Below are 15,790 nucleotides of genomic sequence, written 5' to 3' on the forward strand. Positions count from 1 at the left end.
GGACGCGGAGGGGTCCCTCCCACGCCTAGTGGTATCGCTATGCTCCGCGGTGGGTAGAAGATGGAGGCCATCAACACAGTCCACCAATGACTATGCCCAACCCAAAAGGAATCAGGCGCCTATGACTTGGGGGTAGGGACACTCGCGAGGCCAAAGAGTCCTCGCGACCTCCCAGATACACCCCCATCGTGACACTCTCATGTAATAACGAGTTGCGGCTATATACGCCCCCCTCCCCCGAGGATGCGGAGCGGTCCCTCCCACGCCTAGTGGCAGCCCTACGCTCCATGCTGGGGAGAAGACGGAGAAAATCAACTCAGTCCACCAATAACTATGCCCGCAGGTGGCAAGAAAATCAACACAGTCCAGCAATGACTAGCCTAGGTGCTGGACGCGGCGTTTGCTTGTTTCTTCCTAGAGCTTGAATTACTCTCTGCTGGAATTAAATTTGTCGATTTCAGAAGTTGATGTTTTAAAAACAAAAAGTGGGGAATTTTCTCTTGCGCCTTCTCGTTTCGCCGGCTTTGAAGCCTCCTTTTCTGGATGACATTTTCTGAGGAGCTGAACGCTCCGCACAGCCCCTAGGTGCCAAGAAGCATGAAAGCAAGGACATGCCGTCCGAGGGGCAAACATTTTCAGCGGCCGACCCGCGCTCGGGGGTCCGGATCGAAGCACGATACCACCACAAAGAGTTTCGGGGGGGCCTCAGGGCGCCCCAGGGCGATGACCAAAGGGACGGAATGGGGAATCGCTCGAGCGCCATTGGGGGCTCTTTGGCACCGCCTTAGGAGCCTTACCGGTCACAAGGCCACTTGGCCACCCACGTGTCTCCCATGTCGGCACCCAGGGCGTCGGGGCTCTGCCCCATGAGGAACAACCTTGGTAATGGATTGCGCCTCACGGCGGCAGGGAAATGTGCGGGACCGGGACCTGCGGACGTAGAGTGCCGAAAGGGTCTCCATCCCGTCTCACCGACAAAGCAGGAGCTACTCAGGAGGAGCTGCGGAAGGGACCGACGCCAACCCACGAGCTAAGTACCCCGCAGGACCAGAGAGGGGCCATCTGGTTTCAGCTCGAACCAAGAACGAATTAAAAACGAACATACTAACGAAAGGATGCAAGGAAGAAGGACTAATTCGCGGCAAGGGACGAGATATTAGCCAAGCATGCAGCAGAACAAACAATACCTCGGGAGGATGGGACCTCCTGAGGGCCCTGGCTGCCGTTGCCCCCGAGCAACGGCTAGGTCAGGATGGGCCCTATGCAAGGAAACCCAGATGCAATGACTACCAGCGAGCAAGCCATCGATTCAAGAGCGAAAGGAAAAAAGGGAGAAAGACGAAGGTAACATACAAAAGTCTAACACCCAACAAGGCAGAGTTCATGGTCCAACATTACATGGGCAGGAAAACAGAAGCTGGGGGACGCCTAGGGGGAGAGGCCGCCGTCACCACCATTGGCGCCAGCAGGCTCGGCGTCGGAGCCCTCCTCCTCACTTGAGAAGGGTACTCGGACGTACCGCTCGACCAGGGCGTCCACACACGGCCGCACTTCGTCCCGGAGAAGACGCCCGAACTCAGCAGGCAACGGCTCGACGACACGTTGGAGAACAAGCTGCGGGACGAGGCGGCGCAGGTTGGAGAAGACGAGCGTCGAGGCAAGGCCCAGAAGCTCGCGCGCGTTGGATGCATTGTCCTCCTCCACGCGGGAGACGCTGGCCTCCAGCGTCTACACCACCTTGTGGAAGAAGGCGAGGTAGCCCCAATCGCTGCTCACCCTTGGCAGCGCCAGGGCATCCCCCACGAATCGGCGCATCGCACTTGCCGCCCGGCTAGCGATGCCCGCGAACTTCTTGGCGCGCTGGGACTCCATCATCCGGGCGTACTCCACCTCGTCCTGGGTGACCTGAATGGAACCAGCCACCTCCTGGACCTTTGTCTGCAGCGACGCCAATTTTGCCTTCGCCTCCGTTTTTCCCTGGAGGGAGGCCTCGACACTCTCGAGTTGAGCCCGTAGCCCCTCCGCCACCTCCTGAAGCTCGCTGAGCTTGAGCTTCTTGTCTACGGGAGTTCTGGAGAAGAGGGAAGATCAACCACCAAGCAGCACGTGGGACAACAATGAAAGGAGGTGCAGATGTGGGACTTACTCATCACTCAGAGCCCAGCGGCGGTGAACGTGCGGCAACCTTGAGGGCCCTCCGCCGCTGCTCCCGGGGACGGATGAGGGCGCGGACGGAAGCCGCGCATTTGCTCCTGCGAGGATCGCCTCCTGGAGATGCCATGGAAAACGAAGAAACAAAGGGGATAAGAGGTTTTTCTTGGCAGATCAAAGGAAGCAAGGAGGAAGCTCAAGATCGCAGTGCCTCCCACTTGCCAGAGGCGGGACAGATTTATAGGCGAACTCCGGCCACCAAGCATCATGGGAGCGCGAGCGTTGCGCGTACCTCGGGTGTCGCGAGTTGGGCCGCTAGGCGCATTGCCTCCCACGTCGCCTCACCTCACAACCGAGCAGTCATGTCCGTGAGGGCCGTTGGGCGTGGGCCCGCCGTGCCGATGTCATTCAATGAGTAACCCTGATGGCCGACGCGATTCTTGGTGATCATGCCATAGTGGTATGGTGCGCCCCAAACGCCTCGGGGAGCGATAGCGTCGCCGCATGGCGGTTGGACACGTGTGCCTCCTGGCCCATAATCAATTAGGGCCCGCAACGCCTCGGGCCGCCCCGAGGCTTCGCCCAGAAGCCGACCCGAGTGTGCCGTGGGATCGGGGGCTACTGTCGGCGTTCTAGGAATGGGGTACCTAGACCTGCCTGCCTGCGACCCAGGGCTGGCCCACTTCATCATGCAAGCACAATCAGGTGTGGCACCACTCAAGGCAAGGCCCTCACGAGGGGCCAAGCCTCGCGAGGAGGAACAACATCAAGACCCACGGGGGGCCTCCTTAGGACCCCTCCGGAGCGGTGTATATTCGGAGGCAAGGATGACGCGGGGGAAGGACAGGCGAGCAGCAGACATCAAGACGACGTAGTTCCCCCTTTAGTGCAAAGGAGGCAAGGACGCACACAGGTTTCCAAAGCATCTCCCAAATGTTTCCATTCTAGTGCCACAAGGCTACCGCCGCCCGCTAGCAGGACGGACATCATCCCTGGACACGTTCGTGCAGCGCTGGCAGCCACTTTGCAGGCAAAGACCACCTTTGGCAGGGGAGCATGTTCTCGTGTTCCCCTTCAAAATTGGCCGTTGTGGGATCCCTTCCCGCTGAAACGATAGGGGAAGAGGACCGGGGCCGCCACTACATATAGAGAGTAGGTTAATTCATAGGTGTGAGAGGATCCATTCATTCAGCCACCGGCGCTATGCAAAGGCCACCAGGCCTCCGGAGGCCCTCGAACACTGTACTAGTTCATCCTCCGCCCTCCACAAGAGGCAATCCACCAAAGTAGGAGTAGGGTATTACGCTTCTCAGCGGCCCGAACCTAGGTAAACTGCCGTGTTCTGTGTCTTCCTCACCATCGAGTAAGTTCGCTGCCATCCTCATCGAGTAGCGAGTTAGGTTAGGCAAGCCCGCGAGAGATCTTCGTACATGCCCCTGAGTTCGAATCTCTAGGGTTTTGCGGAGCCCGAAATCTGAGAAACATAGACTACATGACACTTCAACATGTTATGGGCCTAAGGAAAATCATTCTACAGTAACAAGTAGATGATGGGTTGCGAGAGTGACACAAGCTTAAATCCCAGTTTATGCGTTGCTTCATGAGTGGCTGATTAGGATCCACTTGTTTAATGCTATGGTTAGATTTATCTGAATTCTTATTTAGTAGTTGCAGATGCTTGCGAGAGAGAGTAATCATAAGTTGGTTGTTACTTCAAGTAAGAACAACATCTTAGGACCGGTACACCACATATCAAATTATCCAAGTAGCGAACGCAAATCAACTCAACATGACAAATATGACTATGCAGAAATTCCCATGCATCCTCGGAAGATCTTTCTGTTGGAAATATGCCCTAGAGGCAATAATAAATTAGTTATTATTATACTTCTTTGTTCATGATAATCGTTTATTATCCATGCTACAATTTTATTGATTGGAAACACAATACTTGTGGGGATACATAGACAAAACACAGTCCCTAGTAAGCCTCTAGTTGACTAGCTCGTTGATCAAAGATGGTCAAGGTTTCCTGACCATAGGCAAGTGTTGTTACTTGATAACGGGATCACATCATTAGGAGAATCATGTGATGGACTAGACCCAAACTAATGAACGTAGCATGTTGATTGTGTCATTTTATTGCTACTGTTTTCTGCGTGTCAAGTATTTATTCCTATGACCATGAGATCATAAAACTCACTGGCACCAGAGGAATGCCTTGTGTGTATCAAAAGTCACAACGTAACTGGGTGACTAGAAAGATGCTCTACAGGTATCTCCGAAGGTGTCTGTTGAGTTAGTATGGATCAAGACTGGGATTTGTCACTCCGTGTGACGGAGAGGTATCTTGGGGCCCACACGGTAATACAACATCACACACAAGCCGTGCAAGAAATGTGACTTAGTGTAAGTCACGGGATCTTGTAATACGGAATGAGTAAACAGACTTGCCGGTAAACAAGATTGAAATAGGTATGAGGATACCGACGATCGAATCTCGGGCAAGTAACATACCGAAGGACAAAGGGAATGACATACGGGATTATATGAATCCTTGGCACTGAGGTTCAACCGATAAGATTTTCGGAGAATATGTAGGATCCAATATGGGCATCCAGGTCTCGCTATTGGATATTGACCGAGGAGTCCCTCGGGTCATGTCTACATAGTTCTCGAACCCGCAGGGTCTGCACAATTAAGGTTCGGCAATGTTTTATGTGTATTTGAGTTATAGGTGTTGGTAACCGAAAGTTGTTAGGAGTCCCGGATGGTCACGAGGAGCTCCAGAATGGTCCGGAGGTAAAGATTGATATATAGGAAGTCCTATTTTGGTCACCGAAAAAGTTTCGAGCTTATCGGTAATGTACCGGGAATACCAGGACGGGTGCCGAGGACCATCGGGAGGGGTATCACGCCCCAAGGGGTCTCATGGGCTATGGGAAGAGATAAACCAGCCCCTAGTGGGCTGGAATAAGTTCCCACTAAGGCCCATAAGGTTTGAGAAGGAAAAAACACAAGGTGGAAAGAGTTTCCAAGTGGGAAGGTGGAATCCTACTCCAAGTAGGCTTGGAGTAGGACTCCTCCACCTCCAATTTCGTCCAAACCTTGAGGGTTTGAGGCTGCCTCCTCCCCTCCCTCCCTCCTATATATACTATAGGTATTGGGGGTTTTTGAGACACAACTTTGCCACGTGCTGCTCGACCCTATACCACGCAGTTTTTCCTCTAGATCGCATTTCTGCGGAGCTTAGGCGAAGCCCTACCGGAGTAGATCATCACTACCACCGGCGCGCCGTCACGCTACCGGAGAACTCTTCTTCCTCTGGACCCCTCTTGCTGGATCAAGAAGCTGGAGATCTTCATCGAGCTGTACGTGTGCTGAACGTGGAGGTGTCGTCCATTCGGCACTAGATCGGAACGGATCATGAGACGGATCACAAGACGGTTCGTGCAACAGTTCGCGAGACGGTTCGTGGGATGGATCGCGGGACGGTTCGTGCAACGGATCGCGAGACGGTTCGTGGGACGGATCGCGGGGCGGATCGTGGGATGGATCGCGGGACGGTTCGTCGGACGGTTCGTGGGGCGGTTCGAGGGACGTGAAGACGTTCCACTACATCAACCGCGTTTCTTAACGCTTCCTGCTGTGCGATCTACAAGGGTACATAGATCCAAACCTCGTCTCATAGATGGACATCACCATGATAGGTCTTCTGCGCATAGGAAATTTTTTGTTTCCCATGCGACGTTCCCCAACAGTGGCATCATGAGCTAGGTTCATGCGTAGATGTTATCTCAAGTACAACACAAAAGTTTTTGTGGGCGGTGATGTGTGATTTGCTGCCCTCCTTACTCTTTTTTTGATTCCGCGGTATTGTTGGATCGAAGCGGATCGGACCGACATTACTCGTACTCTTACGAGAGACTGTTTTCATTGCTACGAGCAACCCCGTTGCTCAAAGATGACTAGTGAGTGTCGGTTTCTCCAACTTTAGTTGAATCGGATTTGACCGAGGAGGTCCTTGGAGAGAGGTTAAATAGCAATTCATACATCTCCGCTGTGGTGTTTGCGTAAGTAAGATGCAATCCTACTACATACCCATGGCAACCACGTAAAACATGCAACAACAATTAGAGGACGTTTAACTTGTTTTTGCAGGGTATGCTTGTGATGTGATATGGCCAACGACGTGATGTGATATATTGGATGTATGAGATGATCATGTTGTAATAGTTAATATCGACATGCACGTCGATGCTACGGCAACCGGCAGGAGCCATAGGGTTGTCTTTAAACTAACGTTTGTGTTTGCAGATGCGTTTACTATATTGCTAGGACGTAGCTTTAGTAGTAATAGATAGCATACACGACAACCTCGATGGCGACACGATAATGGAGATCATGATGATGGGGATCATGGTGTGGTGCCGGTGACAAGAAGATCATACTGGTGCTTTGCTGATGGAGATCAAGGAGCACTTGATGATGGCCATATCATGTCACTTATGAATTGCATGTGATGTTAATCCTTTATGCTCCTTATCTTGCTTAGAACTATGGTAGCATTATGAGGTGATCTCTCACTAAAATTTCAAGCTCAAATTGTGTTCTCCCCGAGTGTGCACCGTTGCGACAGTTCGTCGTTTCCAGACCCACGTGATGATCGGGTGTGATAGACTCAACGTTCACATACAACGGGTGCAAAACAGTTGCACGCGCGGAACACTCGGGTTAAACTTGACGAGCCTAGCATGTAATAACATGGCCTCGGAACACATGAGACCGAAAGGTCAAGCATGAATCATATAGTTTATATGATTAGCATAGAGATGCTTACCACTGAAACTATTCTCGACTCACGTGATGATCGGACTTGAGATAGTGGATTTGGATCATGTACCACTGAAATGACTAGAGATATGTACTTTTTGAGTGGGAGTTCTTAAGTAATATGATTAATTGAACTAATTATCATGACCATAGTCTAATGGTCTTTGCGAATTACGATGTAGCTTGCGCTATAGCTCTACTGTTTTTATATGTTCCTAGAGAAAATTTAGTTGAAAGTTGATAGTAGCAAACTTTGCGGACTGAGTCTATAAAACTGAGGATTGTCCTCGTTGCTGCGTAGAAGGCTTATGTCCTTAATGCACCACTCGGTGTGCTACACCTCGAGCGTCCTCTGTGGATGTTGTGAACATCCGACATACACGTTTCTGATGACTACGCGATAGTTCAGTGCAAAATACTTAATGGCTTAGAAGCAAGGCGCCGAAGACGTTTTGAAACGTCACGGAACATAAGAGATGTTCTAAAGAGATGAAATTGTGATTTCATGCTCGTGCCCTTGTTAAGAGGAATGAGACCTCCGACAAGATTCTTTGTCTAGGAAGTAAAGGAGAAAAGCTCAATCGTTGAAGGTGTGCTCAGATTGTCTGAGTACGACAATCACTTGAATCAAGTGGGAGTTAATCTTCCTGATGAGATGGCGATGGTTCTTCAAAGTCACTGCCACCAAGCTGTGAGAGCTTCGTGATGAACTATAACATATCAAGGAAATATACAATGATCCTTGAGCGATTCGCGATGTTTTGACACTGCGAAAGTAGAAATCAAGAAGGAGCATCAATAGTTGATGGTTAGTAAAACCACTAAGTTTCAAGAAAGGCAACAGCTAGAAAGGATACTTCATGAAATGGCAAAACAGTTGCTGCACTAATGAAGAGACCCAAGATTAAACCCAAACCCGAGACTAAGTGCTTCTGTTATCAGGGGAACGGTCACTGAGGCGGAGCTACCCTAGATGCTTGGTAGATAAGAAGGCTGGCAAAGTCGAAAGAAGTATATTTGATATACATGATGTTGATGTGTACTTTAGTAGTACTCCTAGTAGCGCGAGAGTATTGGATACCGGTTCGGTTGCTAAGTGATTAGTAACACGAAATGAAAGCTACGAAATAAACGGAGACTAGCTAAAGGCGAGGTGACGATACGTGTTGGAAGTGTTTCCAAGGTTGATATGATCAAACGTCGCACACTCCCTCTACCATAGGGATTGGTGTTAAACCTAAATAATTGTTATTTGGTGCTTACGTTAAGCATGAACATGATTGCATCGTGTTTATTGCAATACGATTATTCATTTAAAGAGAATAATGGTTACTCTATTTGCTTGAATAATCACCTTCAATGTTTTATTAAATCTCGACCGTAGTGTTACACATGTTCATGATATTGGTGCCAAAAGATACAAGGTAATGATGATAGTACCACTTATTTGTGGCACTGCCGCTTGAGTCATGTTGGTATAAATTGCATGAAGAGGCTCCATGCTGATGGATCTTTATACTTAGTTGATTTTGAATCACTTGAGACACGCATATCATGCCACATGAGCAAGGCCTTATTTCATTGAGATGAAACAAGAAAGTAACTTGTTGGAAGTAATACATTTTGATGTATGCAGTCCAATGAGTGCTGAGGCATGCAGTGGATATCATTATGTTCTTACTTCAATGACAATTTGAGTAGATACAGGAGTATTTACTTAATGAATCACAAAGTCTGAAATATTGAAAAGTTCAATTCTGTTTCAGAGTGAAGTTCGTCGTAACAAGAGGATATATAAACTGTCTACGATATGATCTTAGAAATGAATATCAGAGTTGCGAGTTTTGGTACACACTTAAGACAATGTGGAAGTTCTTTCGCAATTCATAACACCAAGAACACCATGGTGTGATGGTGTGTCCAAACATCATAGCCGCGACCTATTTGATATGGTGCATACCATGATGTCTCTTATCGAATTACCACAATCATTTATGGGTTATGCATTAGAGACAACCGCATTCACTTTAAATAGGGCACCGCGTATTTCCGTTGAGATGACACAATATAGACTATGGTTTGGAGAAACCTAAGTTGTCGTTTCTTGAAAGTTTGGGGCTGCAATGCTTATGTGAAAAAGTTTTAGTCTGATAAGCTCGAACCCAAAGCGGATAAATGCATCTTCATAGGATATCCAAAATAGTTGGATACATCTCCTATCTCAGATCCAGAAGCAAAGTGTTTGTTTCTAGAAACGGGTCCTTTCTCGAGGAAAGGTTTCTCTCGAAAGAATTGAGTGGGAGGGTGGTAGAACTGGATGAGGTTATTGAACCATCACTTCAACCAGTGTGTAGCAGGGCGTAGGAAGTTGTTCCTGTGGCGCCTACACCAATTGAAGTGGGAGCTGATGATGGTGATCATTAAGCATTGGATCAAGTTACTACAAACCTCGTAGGTCGACAAGGTCGCATACTACTACAGAGTGGTATGGTAACCCTGTCTTGGAGGTCATGTTGGTGAACAACAATGAACCTACGAGTTATGGAGAAGCAACGGTGGGCCCGGATTCCGACATATGGCTGGAGGCCATGAAATACGAGAGAGAATCCATGTGTGAGAATTAAGTGTAGACTTTGGAAGAACTACTTGATGGTCGTAGGACTATTAAGTAAAGATGGATCTTTCTAAGGAAGACAAACAATGATGGTGAAACGTCACCATTAAGAAAAGCTCGACTTGTCGCAAGGATGTTTTCCGACAAGTTCAAAGAGTTGAGTATGATGAGACTTTCTCACTCATAGCGGTGCTAAAGGTCTGTTGGAACTATTTTAGCAGTTGCTGCATTATTTATGAAATATTGCACATAGGATGTCAAAACATTGTTTTCCTCGATGGAAAGGTTGTATGTGATACAACCGGAAAGTTTTGTCAATCCTAAGGATGCTAACAAGTATGCAAGCTCCAGCGATCCTTCTATGGACTGGTGCAAGCATCTCTGTGTTGGAATATATGCTTTGATGAGTTGATCGAAGCTTTTGGGTTTATACAAGGTTTTTGAGAAACTTGTATTTCCAAAGAAGTGAGTGGGAGCACTATAGAATTTCTGATAAGTATATGTGGTTGACATATTGTGGATCAGAAGTAATGTTTAATTTCTGTAAAGCATAAAAGGTTGTTTGAAAGGAGCTTTTCAAAGGAATACCTGGATTGCGCTACTTGAACGTTGAGCATCAAGATCTATGGAGATAGATCGAAACGCTTAATAGAAGTTTCAACAAGATGCATGCCTTGACAAATTTTTGAAGGATTTCAAAATAGATCAGCAAAGAAGGAGTTCTTGATTGTGTTGTAAGGTGTGAATTTGAGTAAGACTCAAAACCCGACCCCGACAGAATATAGAGAATAGGAGAAGCTCGTCTTCTATACCTTAGCTGTAGACTCTAAAGTATTACGTGCTGAGTACCGCACCTGATGTGTGCCTTGCTACAAGTCTGTTAAGAGGTACACAAAGTGATCCAAGATTGAATCACTGATCAGAGGTCAAAGTTATCCTTAGTAACTAATGGACTAAGGAATTTTTCTCGATTATGGAGGTGGTTAAAGAGTTCGTCATAAAGGGTTACGTCGATGCAAGCTTTGTCACTATTCCGAATAACTATGAGTAGTGAAACGGATTCATATGGTAGAGTAGATATTCGGAATATTTCCGAATAGCACATAGTAGCACCATCTATAAGATGACATAAATATTTGTAAAGCTCACTCGGATCTGAAAGGGTTCAGAACCGTCGACTAAAACCTCTCTCACAAGCAAGACGTGATCAAACCCCAGAACTGTAAGGGTGTTGTATTCGTTAGAATCACATAGTGATGTGGACTAGATTATTGACTCTAGTGCAAGTGGGAGACTGTTGGAAATATGCCCTAGAGGCAATAATAAATTAGTTATTATTATACTTCTTTGTTCATGATAATCGTTTATTATCCATGCTATAATTGTATTGATTGGAAACACAATACTTGTGTGGATACATAGACATAACATTGTCCCTAGTAAGCCTCTAGTTGACTAGCTCGTTGATCAAAGATGGTTAAGGTTTCCTGACCACAGGCAAGTGTTGTTACTTGATAACGAGATCACATCATTAGGAGAATCATGTGATGGAGTAGACCCAAACTAATGAACGTAGCATGTCGATCGTGTCATTTTATTGCTACTGTTTTCTGCGTGTCAAGTATTTATTCCTATGACCATGAGATCATATAACTCACTGGCACTGGAGGAATGCCTTGTGTTTATCAAACGTCACAATGTAACTGGGTGACTATAAAGATGCTCTACAGGTATCTCCAAAGGTGTCCGTTGAGTTAGTATGGATCAAGACTTTGATTTGTCACTCCGTCTGACGGAGAGGTATCTCGGGGCCCACTCGGTAATACAACATCATACACAAGCCTTGAAAGCAATGTGACTTAGTGTAAGTCACGGGATCTTGTATTACGAAAGGAGTAAAGAGACTTGCCGGTAAACGAGATTGAAATAGGTATGAGGATACCGACGATCGAATCTCGGGCAAGTAACATACCGAAGGACAAAGGGAATGACATACGAGATTATATGAATCCTTGGCACTGAGGTTCAACCGATAATATTTTCGGAGAATATGTAGGATCCAATATGGGCATCCAGGTCCCGCTATTGGATAATGACCGAGGAGTCCCTCGGGTCATGTCTACATAGTTCTCGAACCCGCAGGGTCTGCACACTTAAGGTTCGGCGATGTTTTATGTGTATTTGAGTTATAGGTGTTGGTAACCGAAAGTTGTTAGGAGTCCCGGATGAGATAAACCAGCCCCTAGTGGGCTGGAATAAGTTCCCACTAAGGCCCATAAGATTTGAGAAGGAAAAAAACACAAGGTCGAAAGAGTGTCCAAGTGGGAAGGTGGAATCCTACTCCAAGTAGGATTGGAGTAGGACTCCTCCACCTCCAATTTCGGCCAAACCTTGAGGGTTTGAGGCTGCCTCCTCCCCTCCCTCCCTCCTATATATACTAGAGGTATTGGGGGTTTTTAAGACACAACTTTGCCACGTGCTGCTCGACCCTATACCACGCAGTTTTTCCTCTAGATCGCATTTCTGCGGAGCTTAGGCGAAGCCCTGCCGGAGTAGATCATCACCACCACCGGCGAGCCGTCATGCTACCGGAGAACTCTTCTACCTCTCCACCCATCTTGCTGGATCAAGAAGGTGGAGATCGTCATCGAGTTGTACGTGTGCTGAACGCGGAGGTTCCGTCCATTTGGCACTAGATCGGAATGGATCATGAGATGGATCGCAAGACGGTTCGTGCTACAGATCGCGAGATGGTTCGTGGGACGGATCGCAGGACGGTTCATGCAACGGATCGCGAGACGGTTCGTGGGACGGATCGCGGGGCGGATCGTGGGATGGATCGTGGAACGGTTCGTGGGGCGGTTTGAGGGACGTGAAGACGTTCCACTACATCAACCACGTTTCTTAACGCTTCCTGCTGTGCGATCTACAAAGGTACGTAGATCCAAATCTCCTCTCGTAGATGGACATCACCATGATAGGTCTTCGTGCGCGTAGGAAATTTTTTGTTTCCCATGCGACGTTCCCCAACACTTTCTTAATATAAGAATACTTTTAGGCCTGTCCTTCACTAAAAAAAGGATTGGGATGCCTTGTTGCACCATTGCTACTGTTGTTACTTGTCACTTGTTACGAATTATCTTGCTACAAAACTGTCTATCACTGTTACTTACAAGATTTGCAGAGAATACCTTGCTGAAAACCGCTTGTCATTTCCTTCTGCTCCTTATTGGTTTTGACACTCTTACTTATGAAAAGGACAAAGATTGATCCCCTATACTTGTGGGTCGCCACTGCCGCGTGCACGTGCGGTGGCGTGACTGGAGCACTGTGGGGCGCGACGGACATGCAAGGCGCGTGGGAGCACTGCGAGACGAGATGTAGGATCGAAAGTATGTCTACATGGGGGTGATTAGACTACTTGATGTGACGTAAACTTAGCCTTTTCCCAATTTTAGTAGTGGGCTAGTTTTAGCAATTATTACTAGTCAAGTTCACCCTACACATGCACATCTAATAGTATAACAGTGGAAAGTAAGGCATGCAAATGTAAAGTAGAGGGTAAGGTAGGGACATCAAACGCAAAGGTTGACATGACGATTTTTTGCATGGTTCTGATAGGTGGCGCTATCATACATCCATTTTAGTGGAGACTTCGACTCACAGAGGGTAATGGCTGTGGGAGTCCACGGAGGGCTCCACCCACAAGGGGTCCACGAAGAAGTGGCCTTGTCTATTCCACCACAACTTCTGTCCACACAGGACCAGCCTCACTGACGATAGATCTTCAAGAAGTAGGCGATCTCCTTGCCCTTACAAACATCTTGGTTCAACTCCACAACACGAAGTAGGAGGCTCCAAAGCGACACCTAACCAATCTAGGAGGCACCACCCTCCAAAAGGTAATAGATGTGGTAGAATGATGAACTCCTTGCTCTTGTGCTTCTAAATATAGTCCACTCAACACTCAATCACTCTCTCATAGATTTGGCATGGGTAGGAGAGATTGATCCTGTGGAAAGCAACTTTGGGAGGCTAGTAATCAAGGTTCGAATTGTTGGAATGGAATCTCTTGATATGAGTAGGTGTCTCTCTTTCAGAAAAATGGATCTCGCAAGTGTAAGTGTGTTCTGAGTGCTTCCTCTATGAATGAGAGGTAGGTGGAGGGGTATATATAGGCATCCCCCAAAATCCAACCGTTATAACATTATTGCCCAACTCGGTGGCACAAAAATGAATCTCGGCAGTACCGAGTTGCACTAAATGTGGCAACTTTTGAATTCTCGGTGTGACCGATATAGGAATATCTGTGGTACCGATATGATGACCTAGACCAGTTCCCAAATCCCGATGAGACCGATTTCAAAGTTGGAAATTCTAAATCTTGAAATCTTCTCAACAGAATGTTGGTCACCGAATCTCGGTGGCACCGATGTGAAAGTTGGTGGTACCGAGATGGTAGGGTTAGGCAAAGGATGTATCACGTGTAAAATAAGTAAGGCTGAATGGAAATAGTTGGTGGCACCGATTTTGCATGTTTAGCTTTGGACAGAAATATTTTGTGGGAGAATGGTTGAGTATTTTTGGTGTCTACCTCTAAGCACTTGAGCAACCAACTCATCATAATACATCACCCCCTTTTAACAGTATTGGCTTTCCTATGGACTCAAAGTGATTTCTCACAAATGTAAAATGTAGAGTCTTCTTGCTTGAAGCTTGAGCCAATTCTATTCCTTTCCTTGTATCAAGGGGCATCTCCTCACAATCCTATAGACAAGGCATCTTTGAATGTTTCTAAAATATAATTGGATTAGATCATTAGTCCAATGATGCATACGTTGTGATTAATTTCCAAAACCACCTTAGGGAGCAATTGTGGTTTCAATCTCCCTGTTTTTGGTAATAGATGACAACATATAGATCAAAGCTTCGAAAAAGGATATAATCAATGATTGGCATCGATGCTTTGAGAAGTATGTGAAAATCAAGAGGTACCCCTAAATTTGTGCATTATTTTAAATTTGCGTTTGAATGCAAATGCACAATCCATTGGGATCATGGGTTACTCTTCCATGTCAAATACAAGTCGATGGTCCACATGAAAGATAAGAATGAATAGTAATGCACATAGGACCAAACAAGCAAGTGAATGATCATCATGTAGATAGCTCAAATGTAATAATGTGGTAGCATCAAACAATCAAAGTGTATGATCAAACACTCCTTCTAAATGGATAAAGTTATCGAAAAGACCAAAAGTTTTGAAAAACCAAGAGAGAGCAAATAAAATGCAAAGATATCCCTCTCGAAGCCCTATTTGATCTATACACTCCCCCCTTTGGCAACAAGTTACCAAAAAATTCAAAGGTCCAGAACTAAGCATATCTGTAGACACGGTCTCCTCCGATAGTTGATGATGGAGTGGACAAGAGAGCGTCGACAAAGGCTTTTGCAAAAGTCACTGGAGCTGGAGGTGTAGACACTAGAGGTGCAGGAGGAGGAGCTGAAGCTTGAGCTAATGAAGATGGTGTTTCTTCCGGAACTTGCACAACTGCTGACCTAGTATGGGTCTTGAACTGAGTAGTAGTAGGAAGGGTGAATCTTCATCATCACTGCTGGATCAGGAGATCTTCACAGAATCAACTTCATGCCGGAGCTGCTCAACAGTGGTAGTCAGCTCCGTTACATTAACATCTAGGTCATGGAATGTTGTCTCATGATCCTCTCGAGGCTCTTCTGGTTCAGTAAGATCTCAGATACTTGCTTCGCCATCCCTTGGATGGTGCTGACCAAGAAGGACATTTGCTCATCTCTAGTTCTGAGCTATGGGGTTGGAGCTGGAGCATTCCTAGCAGCCTCTGACGCTAATGCATGTGCTGCCTCTCGAGCAATAGCTGAGTTGGGATGGCTTTCGTTGATCACAACTTCATTGTCTTCAAAATCAAGCTGAAGTGGCAGTTGGGGACGATCAAGTAGATATGAATGCTTGCCAATCTTGGCATTCATGAGTCTCTGAATATATGGAGCATATCCACAAGATCTCTTCTAATCTGGAGCAGTCCTCTTGACAGTCTCAACTATCAAGTCCACCACTCGGAACCGGGTGTGGGTTTCTAGATGATGCAACATGTTGATGGAATAACCTCTAATCATCTTATCATCTCCTGATTTGCACATCAGGGTGAATCTCAT

The sequence above is a fragment of the Hordeum vulgare genome, chromosome 3H (genome assembly GCF_904849725.1).
Source record: "Hordeum vulgare subsp. vulgare chromosome 3H, MorexV3_pseudomolecules_assembly, whole genome shotgun sequence".
NCBI classification, from domain to species: domain Eukaryota; kingdom Viridiplantae; phylum Streptophyta; class Magnoliopsida; order Poales; family Poaceae; genus Hordeum; species Hordeum vulgare.